The sequence below is a fragment of the Poecilia formosa genome, unplaced genomic scaffold, assembly GCF_000485575.1.
Source record: "Poecilia formosa unplaced genomic scaffold, Poecilia_formosa-5.1.2 Scaffold134, whole genome shotgun sequence".
In the NCBI taxonomy this organism is placed as follows: domain Eukaryota; kingdom Metazoa; phylum Chordata; class Actinopteri; order Cyprinodontiformes; family Poeciliidae; genus Poecilia; species Poecilia formosa.
Window position 1 is genome coordinate 1197494 of NW_006800073.1, and position 12097 is coordinate 1209590.

The window sequence follows — 12097 nt, forward strand, 5'->3', positions numbered from 1 at the left end:
AATTTCTATTCCCATGGCTTTTATGTTCTCTGGGAAATTATTTTTGATGATAAATACAGAAACAAACATAAAAATCAAAACATCTACAATAGTGACAATAACATTAATAATAAAATAATAGTCAGTGCAAAGTAATTTTCTCTCAATCTAGAACTAGTGCTTGGTATTTTTATTGAGGTCATGAATGTTCAGTTTCACTTTAGTTTTTGTGCAGAAGGACAGTGAAAAACTCATCATGTGGCTCGTTGAGAAACTTTGATACAGGAAGATTTTAAGTTTATTATGTAGTTTTTTTATGTCGGCTTCTGAATGTTGAGCATGTTGTGGTTTTGAGTGTGCAGGTGCTCTAGCGCCCTCTAGTGTCTATCTGTGCACATCGCTGCCAGAGGCCCAATCCTGCATAGGGGATGCCAAGAAGAAAACCCAAGAATTTATCACAGAAAATGATTTAATCCCAGTTTTTTTTTCTTTTTTTGCAGAATGGAATCAACTGCAGTTCAGATGTTATGTGTGGCTCTCGGTGCCATCGGGCTGACTGGGGTCACCATCTGTTCCAGCCTCCCTGAATGGATTGTGAGACGCAATGATACGGTAACCATATGATCAAAAGGCATTTTATGGTTGAAATTAACATAATAGTTATGATTAGTTTGCTTTTATGGATTTTTTTGTCAGCTATGTCTTATTGTATAATTAAAACAATATATCTTTATAACAACCGGTATAAAAATGCTGAACACAGGAAACAAACTTTGCAGTTTTACACCTTAAAATTGGGCCTCTGTCTCTTTAAGAAGCTTCTGCTCTGTCTTCAGCATGTCATCACAACAATGCTTCTCATTATACTGTTTGTCATTGTTTTGGGAGTGTTTGGCTGAGTCCTTCCCTGGTTTTTGTAACCATTTCTGGGGAGGTACAGTCAGGTCTACCTCTATTTTAGCCAAATATTATAAATTAACCTCAACAGAAACTTACAGAGTCCTGACATCAACTGGGCTTTCTTAAACTGTCTCAAGATTCAATGATATTAATTTTAATAACATTTTGGCTTGGATGAGAGTTTTTAAAAATTCTCAAAAAAAAAATAAACACATAATTCTTCAGTAAAAAGCCAATTAGATTTTTATATCCGATTTAATAACATGTTTAATAAAGTGTATGTAAATATCTGTTTCTCTGTCTTTGGATGGACAGGAATATCATTATGGTCTGTGGATGATATGTGTAAAGAACAGAACTGGAGCGCCGGAGTGGAAAACGTATAAAGACGCCGTGGTGCCGTTACGCTCTGACTTTCATGTCGCCCAGACCTTAATCACCATCAGCTGCATCCTCAGTGGTCTCAGCCTCCTCATCCTGATCTTTGGTTCCGACTTCACCTCATGTGTTCAGAACAAAAACACCAAACCCAAAATGATCCTGGCGGCCGGAGTGGGCCTGCTGCTGGCCGGCCTGCTGGTGATCATCCCGGTCAGCTGGTTTTCAACCAACATGAGAAACGCACCAGAGGGAGTGGTGCTGGGAGTTAGCATCTATATCGGCTGGACAGATGGTCTGCTGATGATCCTGACTGGAGTTCTGATCTGGTACTTCAGCAGACCCAAATAAAGCAGCTCTGGAGGAACCACCAAGTACTACAGCTACAGAGCTTCAGCTACATCCGACAACGTAACGTAGAGGCTTGATGGACGGGACTGGTGTCCAACAGACGGGGAGACAAAGGAGATGATGTGGTAAAAACTGGGAAGACGACGTCAAATTATAATTTCTATACTTTTAACATTTGCATATTTTTATTTTGGCATAATTCCCAGAATTTTTCTTAATATCTGTTAAAATTTGACTTAAAGATCCTCAGAAAAATTATTTTGAAATGCATAAATGCAGGAAAATTACATTTCAACAATCTTTTGATGGATTTTTGTTGTTTGCTTATTAAATCCATTTTATGTTTTTTCATGCTTTCTTGAATCCAGTTTAAAAACCAGTCAACATAATTACCAACCAGATTTGCTTCAATTTCATGATGTTTCTCAGTTTTCTGCTTTACTTCCTATTGATAAAACATTTACTGTAACTATTTCTGTTTTTGTACAATAATCACAACAGATCATTATCTTTCGTCAGATGTGATTGGAAAATAAATAAGATGAATAAAAAAAATTATTTTATACAATAGCATTGTTTGTTTTACAAAAAATATAAAAAACAAATTAAGCTTCTTACAGAAAACTTTATTTCAGCATTTTGATTCTTCATCTCATGCAAAATAATATTGTTTTACAAAATTATGCAAACCCTTCAAATAAAGTGCTAGCGTCTGATTTTATCTTATATTTCAGCTTTTGATTTTGTATTTTTCATTTGTAAAAAAGAAATAAAGAAAAGTTTTTTTCTGATTTTTCATAACTACATCTGTTCATGAGTTTTTCTTCCCTTTGTTAAACTTTAATATCGGCACATCTCAGTTTAAATAAAAAAGATCCTAAAATCTTCACAAACTGTTTATTCATTTCCAGCCTTTTGGTCGTTTGGCTCAGATGCCAACAGTTTAATCTGCTGACATCAAACCACAGCAGATTTATGAAAGTTACAGAGTTTTGAACTTCCTCATTCAGTTTATAAGTGAAGCCAACGTTGCACCATTTCACATTCGAAGATCCACCTTGTTTAAGACCAGAAGTAACAGAAGAACCTCCAACACATGATCCAACCACAACTTTTAAAAAGGTAAACACTTTTTCAAAACATTTTTACCAAAACAGAAGAAATAAATTATTGGATTCCTTTTAATGTGGATAAAATTACCTTTATCTTTCATATTTGTTTGCTTTTCTGGATGATCTGAGGATTTATTAGATGGATGTTGGGTCGTTTTTATGACGCAACTGAAGGAGAAAATGTAAATTATGTTTCCTAAGGGAATGTGCAACGATACCAACTGCATTTCCTTTACTAATGTGCAGGTTTTTATCTAATATTCTTGCCTTCACAACATGCATTGCATTTATCTTAGACGTTGAAGAATTTTACTTTGTTTTACTTGTTTTTCTGTTTAATGAATGTGATATTTACCAATGAGCAGCAACAGTTGAATAAAATGAGTCGCTTCTTTGTTCATATCTTTATTATTAAAAAACTATAATGTCTCTCATCATAGGTAATTCTTTGCCCTTTTTTGTTTGTTTTTTGCTGGATAAAGTGTTGCAAGTCATCCCAGAATATTTTACTGTCCATACATTGAAAATTAGATAGTTTCTAAATTAAATAGCATTCCATTTCTTGGTGGCCATCAGAGTTAAAATCTCCTCCACCTATAATTTTACCTCCAGGAAAAAAATAATATTGTTTTGATCTTGCTTTTTACACTTGTTTGATTATTTATCCATAAATATATATTATTATAAATAGTCTCTGATCAATATAAACTAGAATAATCCATTACTGTACAAATCTTCCTCTGAATTTCCCCTGCAGAACAGCGACCCCTGCTGGCTCCTTTTTGTACATATTCACTCTACCAGAATGTTGCATCTGTTTTTTCATGTGTTTTTGGGATAAAATAAATATAATCTCCTTTATTTTGATAAAAATGAAACAAATGTTTCCTCTTTACTTTATTTCTAATAACTTGGCATTAATATAAAGAATAGAAATGGACATTAGTTCACACTAAAGCGGTTTAATTTGATGAACTGTATGAAAGTGATAAATTGAACGTTTTCTCCACCATAATAATGTAACTGATTACCTTATAACAGCAGGACTGGATTATTAACACTCTACAGCTTTAAGCTGATCTATTGGCGACATAATTGGCCTTTTTCCTCTGCATGTTTTTAGGGAGGCAGATTATATTTAAATCCCAGGAACAAAATCGTTAAGATGCAGCTTTAAAAACTGTCATTGTGATTCATTAAAACAACAAAATTTAAATGAGTTTTATAGTTTATGCTTCAAATGTATTGTGACAGAAAAACTGTGTAAAGAAAGACAATAATTATGTTAAATAAATAACGCCAGTTGAGTTGAATCATTAACACATTAATGAAATATGACTATTTTTGTCGGCTCCGTCGTTTATTTTTCTCGTAAACAAGCTGAGATGAAAGTGTTTTTAACTCTTTAGGATCTTCGTCTTTATTCCGTTTTGTTTTTTTCACCTTTTGCCTTTTGGAGTTTCATCGGTGTGTTAAGGAAAGATGCAAACTCTTAATAAAAACAACAACAAAAAATGAAACAACACACTTACTGTCACCTCTGGTTCAGTGTCAGTGCATGCTAGCTGCCACCAGGTGGCACTGTTGCTGCGGAAGCACAAAACTTACTTGTAAGCAGAAAAAATGAGATTTCACAGAGATATTTTCATGCAGTTGCCTGACATAAATTAAGTTAAAAATACTTAATTGATTCCAAAAGGAAATTAAATGTTGTAACTCATTAATTCAGATTCTTCAAAGAGTTAGTGGTGGCTGTTGGCAGGAAAGAGCTCCTGCAGCAGTCTGTATTACAGCGACTCTGAAGAAGCCTCTGACTGAAGACACTTTTTTTCCCTGAGAGTCTCATGGAGAGGTCAGTCAGGGTTGCCATTTATACACTGACCGCTAGAAATTACTAAAGCTTTGTCAGATACTGATATGTTTGAAAAGAGAAAATTAAATTCTAAAAATCTGAATAGTGTGGATGTATTTAATTTTCAATAATAAATGCTGCTATGGGCCAGGTGTGGGCAACTTAAAACCTTTCCCCCAGACATTTGCTAAAGGTGTTAAAAGTTACATCCTGTGACTTTTAGCTTAAATAACCACAAACTGTTCATTTGCTGGAAACATGAAACCAGAGATGATGTGCCAATGCACAGACCGGTTTGAACATCCTTTGTGAAGCTACGACCACATGAACAGAACCACATAAAGCTCCATTTCACAGAGTCTCCACTATCACTGCATGAACAGGCTGATTTTTGGCAGCTACTGACACGTAGCGCTGCCATGCGCTTTGAGACTGAGGGCTATCAGCAGGAGATTGTTGTCAGAAAGGGAAACTGTAGGGAACTGCCAATAACTGACGCAGACTTTGTGTCCCAGTGTTGAACCATCAACCTCCTCTCTTTGGGCCGAGGAGAGGCTTTCATGTTTAAAAGACGTTGCTGGGAAAACTGGACTTCCTGACTACGTCTCCATGATCTTATGGGGATGTAGATACAGGTTGGTGTAAAAGTTGGAACCAAAGTTGTATTTTTATTTTATGTTGATTTATCAAAGATTCACATTCTCTGTGATTTTTTAAGCCTTTTCCGGTTAAATATACGACTATACATACATTATACTAAAGAAACGTTCAAGCAAGAGTAAATTCCCATGAAAACAATCTAATTAAGTGAATTATGACATTGTAATGTACTGTTATTGTCTGGGAAGGTTCCCAGTTAACCTGGTCAGATTTATCCAAAACGAGTTAAAATCAATGAAACAGGATCCATTGTGATAATAAAACCCAATCTTCATTTTCAGTGTTGTAGAAAATCCCCAGTGCGCTTTTTAAAAGAAAAGCTCTTTATCCAAGATAAAATCTAGATATTTATAATTATTGACAAACTATTTGAGCACCAAGAGAAGAGGGAAGGAATAGAGGGATCTCTGACAGATTGAGACAAAACCATCACTTTCATCTTATCTAGGGCTGTTGTAAACAAATATTTTAGTAATCGAGTAATTTATCAATTATTCTTACGATTAATCGAGTGATCGGATAAAAAAAATTGACAAAATAAAATATCGGCAAATTTGGCGTAACACCAGTGTTTCTATCGGATATCAGTCCAATTTTTCAAATTTGAGTATCCATAACAATTAAGTTTTCACCGAGGCTCTGTAAGAGCCATATGAATGAAATAAGTAATTATTTATATGACAGGAGCTGGGCGTGTTGATGTGGGCGTGACTGTCATGAAGTATGAATGGAAAGGTGACGCTGCTGGCTCTGTGTGTATGAGGAAGCGGGAGAGCTGGCTGGTCAGTCCTCGCAAAGTTTGGAGCATGATAATAAAAATTAAATAAATCGATATGCGAAAACATAACTCGCCAGGGGACAGATGAACGTAAGTCCGAGTAGGAAAGACGAACAACCCTAATGTGGGGGCGACACGACCGGTAGACCAGGAGCGAACGTAGGAATAGGGGGAACAATACGGGATATTTACGGTACCTTCGTTCGTCACACTCAAACTCATCGACCAGCCATGTACGATGCGCTCCGCCTCCCGTTTGTTGAGACCGGGGTGATATGAAATGTATTGTGCGGTTCGTCCGTAAAGCTACACTTACACTGTAGGCATCAATACTCAGCTGCCGCCGTGTTCAGTCTATCCGCTCATCTGTATAAATACTCCGCAGCGTCTTTCCGCCGTTCGGTTTGAACCAGCAGCTCCCGGAGGACTAAAGCTGCCGGACTCCAGGCATGGCGCAAATCCTCTTAAGGATGTTTATCGGTACCCCGAAATCAACAAAAACCCGGGCATTATCATCAATCAATGAAATCCCCATTGGCCGAACTTGAAAATTGGACATTATGCCGCTAAAACTTAGCTTTCGTAAACCACTCAGAGGCGGAAGTGAGAGCTACGCGCAACGCAAATAATGTTCCGGCCGGAACACGGTGCGCTAAATAATAAAACATAAATTAACGAAGCTTTGAGGCAGGTAAATTTTCCTCGAGCAACTTTAATAATCGAGGTACTCAAATTACTCGAGGAATCGTTTCAGCCCTAATCTTATCCATGTACATACTCTAAAGCTCTATTATACAGCTTTAGAGTATGTAGATCAGCTTGAGTTATTTATTGAAGATTTACTGAAGACGAAATCAAATATTTCCACTAATCATTTGCTAAAGGTGTCAAAAGTTACATCCTGTGACTCTTTGTTTAGGTGACCACAAATGTTTCATTCGCTGGAAGCATAAAACCACAGATGTGCAAAAATCAAGCAGAACTTCTGTGGTGAAGCAACAACCACGTCTACAGAACCATTTCATTTTCCACTTGGCTTAAAGTCACAACAAACAGAAGAACCTGCAGAACGTCAGAAAGGTAAGTAAATGTTCATAATTTTTATTTTTAAAGTTAAGAAAAACTGAAAAAATTGAAAATTGTTGGAGTCTAATCTATAAGAAATCTACACAAAATGAACCTTTTGAGACCAAAATTTAGCTTTTCTTTTGTCATTTGTACATTTTGTATTATACGGATGTTGTGTCATTGTTTTTCAGCAGGCAGCAATTACAGATACATCAGGAGACAAAACTAATTACTTTCCATTCAGTTTAGTTCTTTTGCACCAATTCACAATACTTAGATATTATAATATTCCTAAAAGAAGAAAAAACAGGATAAGAGGGTAATTTGTACCTTATTTTTATCCAGGGACCAACCTAAAGCTTTGTGCATTCTGATAATAATTATGTATTTGGAACAATGAGAGCAAAACGAGCTGCTCTGTTTTTGGTTAAATGTTTTTCTGAAGCGTTGGACCGAACCATGGAGCAAAACTGCAACAAATATGATGGTTTTAGTTTTCACCAGAACTCCTGCTGCAGCGTTCTGGATCAGATGAAGGATTTTAACTGTATTTTATGGACTGTCAGTAAACAAGTTCCAGCCTTGAAGTAACAAATGCATGGACCGTTTTCTACGTCTCTCCTGGACAGGATATCTTTGATTTTAGCAATAACCCAGAAAGAAGGAAATCAAAGAAACCTGTTTAATATTAGATTTAAATAAGTCCTGATCAAAAATAACTCAGAGGTTCTTTACTTTGTTACCAGATGCAGGAATGCAAACAGACATTTTGAGCTTCATGGCAGAAAGAAATCAAGCAGCTGTCATCACATCTCTGATCTAAAGTCTCTTTTCTCTGCATGTCACTCTAACCTGTTGATGTGTGGTTTGGTTTTACCCCAGGTGGAGAGGTTTTCCTTTATACGCTCTGATATGGTGAGCGCTGCAGCTGTGGTCAACTCTCCTCTGATGTTTGCAGCAACACTCAGCAATAGAGAATGTCAAGGTTCTGGTTCTGATGGACTCAAATACATCCAAAAACACAAAATCTTACCAGCTAATTTTAGTCTAGTTCATGGTGCAAATATCTCAGTATAACAAATAAAACAAAACTAACTTACAAGAAACTTTACAGCAACAAATATGAGCTTGTTGTCAGTCAATAATTTCCTAATCTTGATGAAAAAGTTCTGGTTCCATCTGCAGATTAATTCACTGATAACATGGAGAAATGTCTTGTTATAGGTGAAGTAATAAGAGCCTGATTTGATAATAGAAAATGAATCTGGCCGAGGCGGACCGGAACCGAACCGGTTAGTTAGTGGAAAAGCGCCATAACTGACCCATAACCAACAGAACGTAGTAAGAACTGGACCACAGAATATGACTGTCATGAGAATCATCAACACCTGTGCAGTTGGTCAGTGAGACACATGACTGATATTATTCTTAGTTATAAGCAATGAGAGCTGGAAACAAGATGGCTGCTGATGTTATTTACATATTAAAATAATCTGATAATCACATCATAATTTTTAAACCCAGAAATGGAAAATAAAACTTAATCTACATCCATAAGGTGTCAGCTGGGGAATATTCTCTACTAGTGCTTGGTATTTTTATTGAATGTTCAGTTTCACTTTAGTTTTTGTGCAGAAGGACAGTGAAAGACTCACTGTGTGGATCGATGAGCAAGTTTGATACAGAAAGATTTTAAGTTTTTCTAGATGCTAAAATTGAGTCAATATAAAATGTAAATCTAAGTTTATATGTAGCTGTTTTTATGTAGGCAACATGAAAACGTTGTGGTTTTCAGTGGGCAGGTGCTCTTAGCGCCCTCTAGTGTCTATCTGTGCACATCACTGCCAGAGGCCCAATCCTGCATTAGAGGATTCCAGTGGTTGGATGATTGTTACCAAAGCTGGAGGGAAACCCAAGAATACTCCAACAATATATCCCATTTTTAAAATTTTTCCCTTTTTTGCAGAATGGCACCAAAAGAAATTCAGAGGTTATGTGTGGCTCTCTGCGCCATTGGGCTGACTGGAGTCATCCCCTGCTGCGCTCTCCCTCGCTGGGTTGTGAAAGATTACACTGATCTTGATGTGGTAATTATATAATCAAAATGCCTTTTTTCTTTGAAATTAGCATGATAGTTATGATTAGTTGGGGCCTGCCATGCAATGCAAGCCAGTCACTGATCTCCCTATGGTTTGCATGGCAGGCACCTATTGTTCAACACCTAATAGAATATCTCTTTATTATTATTATTATTTGGGTCTGCCATTAGCATTAGATAACTGTATAATTGTGTATAACTGTTTTTGTGTTTGTGGGGATTAGCACAGAAATCTAACCCCCATAAACACAAATCCTGCTGCTGAAAAACTTTTCTATTTATACTATTTCTGTTTATGATGATGTTCACTTTGTAAAATGTCTCAACATCTGCAGAGCCCAGTTTATAAGAAGAACAATATCAAAAATTCTGATTATCCATATTTAACTTTTGAGCCTATCAATGTTTTTTATTGCAGACAAAATAAAAACTAAAGGTGTCAAAAGTTACATCCTGTTACCTTTAGCTTAAATAACCACACAGATGATGTGCAAAAATCAAGCAGAACTTCTGTGGTGAAGCAACAACCACATCTACAGAACCATTTCAATCTAGACAGACTCAGACAGGGAAAGAAAGCGATTAAAGAAAGTTTAATGACAAATAAACATTAAAGTTCGTTGGTGTTCAGGCCCCAGCCGGGGACGTCAAGCTGGAACTTCGATAAGCTCGATAAACATTCCTGATGCTGCATAGGAATGTAATCCCCCCGGGGCCGGTACTGGTGGCGGCGGTTGAAGAAGGATGTGGCCTGAGAGCCAGGAGCAGAAGGTGGAGATGGGCGGAGGTGGGTTGATCACAGCTGGTAAGCGGAGGAGGCCGTGGCCAGGAGGTCCTTTACAACTGGAGCTCGAACAATGATTGGCTGAAGCGAGGCTTGATCCAATGCTGATAGGTCCAGGGTGAAGAGAGGGAGGCGCTGATTGATGAGGCAGGTGAAGTTAAAGAGTCTTCCAAATTGAATTTGCGCCAAAGCTTCATTTCAGTTTCCACTTTGCTTAAAGTTACAACAGAATAACCTACAGAACGTCAGAAAGGTAAGCAGTTTTTTATCTTTTTATTTTTAAAGTAAAATAAAAAACTGATGTAGCTAAAATAGAAGAACTGTTGGAGTCTAATGTATAAGAAATCGATCACTATGTGCACAAAATTAACCTTTTTAGACCAAAATTTAGCTTTTCTTTTGTCATCTACACATTTATTATACGGATGTTGTGTAACGGTTTTTCAGCAGGCAGCAATTACAGACACATCAGGAGACAAAAAATAATTATTTTCCATTCAGTTTAGTTCTTTTGCACTAATTCATAATACATTATCTCAAGGCAATTTACAAAACAAAAATAAAGAAAAATATAATTTTCTAAAATCTTTTTTTTAAAAAAAAGAAAACCTTATATTACAACATCTTAGAAACTACAATATTTAAAAAAAAATAAAATAAATAAAAAAAAACAGGATAATTTCTGCCGTATTTTTAACGAGGGACCAACCTAAAGCTTTGTGCATTCTGATAATAATTACATATTTGGAACAATGAGAGCAAAACGAGCTGCTCTGTTTTTGGTTAAATGTTTTTCTGAAGCGTTGGACCGAACCATGGAGGAAAAATATGATGGTTTTAGTTTTCACCAGAACTCCTGCTGCAGCGTTCTGGATCAGATGAAGGATTTTAACTGTATTTTATGGACTTTCTGTCAGTAAACAAGTTCCAGCCTTGAAGTAACAAATGCATGGACTGTTTTCTACGTCTCTCCTGGACAGGATATCTTTAATTTTAGCAATAACCCAAGAAAGAAGAAAATCAAAGAAACCTGTTTAATCCATCCATTTTCTAACACCCTTCTCCCTAGTGGGTCAGGAGACGTGCTGGTGCCTATCTGCAGTTAACGTCACCTGGACAGGTCACCAGTTTGTCGCAAAACCAGTTTAATATGAGATTTAAACAAGTCCTGGTCAAAAATAACTCAGAGGTTCTTTACTTTGTCACCAGATGCAGGAATGCAAACAGACATTTTGAGCTTCATGGCAGAAAGAAATCAAGCAGCTGTCATCACATCTCTGATCTAAAGTGTCTTTTTTTCTGCCAATTTGCTCTCTAACCTGTTGATGTGCGGTTTGGTTTTACCCCAGGTAGAGAGGTTTTCCTTTATACGCTGTTTTGGTGAGCGTGACATGAGCGCTGCAGCTGTGGTCAACTCTGCTCTGATGTTTGCAGCAACACTCAGCAATGGAGATTGAGACAGTGAAAGACTCATCGTGTGGCTTGTTGTGTAAACTTGATACAGGAATTTTTAAGTTGTTCTTGCCCAATGTAAAATGTTAGCACATGTAAAATGTAAACCTAAGTTTTGTTGTTTTGTAATTAATATTTTTACTAGGAGGAAACGTGACATGGCAACAGGATCTCTAACTGCTAATGTCACAGTGAGCCACATAGTGCAGCTTCTCTGTGACGCCGACAAAAAGGAAAAGAGACGAGAACAAAAGAGAAACCGAGTGTACAGATGGAAAAAGGCTTACATTTCACCTCCTATGAGTATATACATTTTTTTCATAAGTGAACAGGACAAAATATGTAAAAACCAAGTCTAAAGATAAAATAAAAATAAGGTGGAACAACAAGGAAAAATGTGCGAGGGGAGGCAGAGTGGGTGGCTTCACGCAATCTGGGATCAGAGACTGAAGAGAGTGAAAGAATGTCGTGAAAGGCGCCATAGATTATAGAGTTTAGTGGAGTTGCCTTTCACTGAATATCTAATCCTAATCCTGAATATCTAATCTCCAATTGTAGAGGATTAGATTTTAGAAGGGACATGGTGTCATTGAGCCACTGACCGCTAGAGGGCGCTTTAGTTAATATCCGATGAAAAGGAGATGCCATTATGCCAATAAGGAAGTAAATGCTAAAATATCCAATT

The 12097-nt window shown here is 36.8% G+C and overlaps 3 protein-coding genes across 4 annotated transcripts in view; all 3 read left to right on the plus strand.

Annotated features, from left to right (window-relative positions):
• Nucleotides 1-12097, plus strand: part of LOC103145014 (claudin-4-like) — a 129574-nt gene that overhangs the window by 51147 nt on the left and 66330 nt on the right. The gene's annotated exons all lie outside the window — the stretch shown is intronic.
• Nucleotides 1-12097, plus strand: part of LOC103144968 (claudin-4-like) — a 104374-nt gene that overhangs the window by 38617 nt on the left and 53660 nt on the right. The gene's annotated exons all lie outside the window — the stretch shown is intronic.
• Nucleotides 6992-12097, plus strand: part of LOC103144966 (claudin-4-like) — a 7649-nt gene continuing 2543 nt past the window's right edge. Inside the window, exon 1 of the mRNA XM_007562160.2 lies at nt 6992-7090. The gene's annotated coding sequence lies outside the window, so the exon portion shown is untranslated. The remainder of the gene's footprint in view (nt 7091-12097) is intronic.